This window comes from Convolutriloba macropyga, unplaced genomic scaffold, assembly GCF_964194025.1.
Source record: "Convolutriloba macropyga unplaced genomic scaffold, txConMacr16.3 SCAFFOLD_2472, whole genome shotgun sequence".
Classification (NCBI taxonomy): domain Eukaryota; kingdom Metazoa; phylum Xenacoelomorpha; order Acoela; family Convolutidae; genus Convolutriloba; species Convolutriloba macropyga.
The window spans coordinates 1,713-3,454 of record NW_027453621.1 but is presented as its reverse complement, the minus strand read 5'-3'; positions in this window follow the sequence as shown (position 1 = coordinate 3,454).

The following is a 1,742-nucleotide window of genomic DNA, read 5'->3' as shown; positions in this document are numbered from 1 at the left end:
GTATGCATGTCATAGTACTGTCTCATAAAGTTCAAATATCCAAACGTTCGAAAAAATGTCAGAACATGCAATTGAAGGTCAATGTGGTCAATTGAATCCCAATGCTTGTTTCCTCTAGCCCAATTTCATCGGCTTTTGTCTTTATTGTTCCGACCCCACTTGTGGGGGGAGGAACTATATACTCAAATGGGTTTTTTTTTGTTCAGTCAATTTGGCCGATCGATATATTCGTCGTAGAGAAATGTGAGTGGTATCATTAAAAAGCTGGTCCAGCGTAGAATTCAAAAATAAAAAGATTTTTTTGATTTTTGCTTTTTTCGAGGAGTTACCGATGATTGAAGTTTTGTGTGAACACGGGATATTTGTTCACTTTTAGTTAAACTTTTTCAAAATTAAAATATTTTCTATAAAAATAGTACTTCAAAATTAAATTTCACGCCAAAAATGGACCAATTTTGTGTTCCTAATAGACTAAAGGCGATAAAAAGATTAGTTTTGGTCTCAAAGGGAAGTTCACTATCAAAAAAAAATTCGAACTTTTTTAGAGCTCTTTTTTTATAAAATTTTTCTCTTTTTTTTGCGTTTTTTTCACCTTGAGACAAGTCATTTTTTATATCGAGTTTTTATTAGTGAAAAACCTTTTTTCCAGTCAAATGAAGCAGAATGAACAAAAAATATCGTTTTCAAGGAAGTGCTCATAATTTTTTTTTGGCTTCGATTCTGAGTTTTCGTAATTTAAAATGAAATTTTTAATTTCTTTCTGAGGTTTTACTATTTTAATGGAGTCCTATGGCATGGATTCATTGACTAACAGTGCAATATGTTCAATAATAGGCATCAAGTGAACATACTTAGTGCTTTGAGAGGACAGCTAAAGGCTGTTAAGATTTTTTAAAAAAATAATTTGTCGAATTTTTTTTGAACATTAAAGAATCATAAACTTATTATCGTGAACTGTAAGTCAGTCCAGGGTTAACAGCACCCTCTTCCTTCTTACTGCAACAAATTTTATCTGGTTACTGGTTTTATCTTCTAACTATTGGTTATATGACTTCAATGACACAAGATTTCAAAAATTTAAAAAAATGATTGGATATTTTAGTATTATTTTTTACTTTTGAAATTTTATCAGATTATCCAAATTTTGATAGCGTACTTTGACTTAAAGAAAACTTTCAGAGGATCACAGATAAACATTTCATAGAAATATTATGGCTTAAATGGCTTCGACACGTTCTTCTTGCACTTTTCTATTGAATTTTTGATTTTTGCCTGTTTTTGTTGTTGTTTTATTAGTCATAAGACTTTTTGTGATGTCTTATTGATTACCTATGCATTAAAAAAACATGAATGTATTCCGTCGGAGCAATATTGAGCGTATTTATTGACTTCCGTTGAAAGCTATTGAATTCAATGGCTGTTAAGATTTTTTTAAAAAAAAAAATCGAAAATTTTTTTTGAACACTAACAAAGCCTAAAATTTATTGAGTGTCGGTATTGACAGCACCCACTTGGTTTCTACTGCAACGAAATTTAATCTGGTTAGTGATTTTATCTTCTAACTAATGGTTATATGACTTCAATGACACAAGATTTCAATTTTTAGAAAAAAAATTATGTATTTTTGTTTTATTGGTTACTCTTGAACTCTTATCACACTATCCAAACTTTATATACATTATCCAAATATTATTTTAGTTTCATTGGCTTAGAGAGGACGTTCAGTGGATCAAAGATAAACT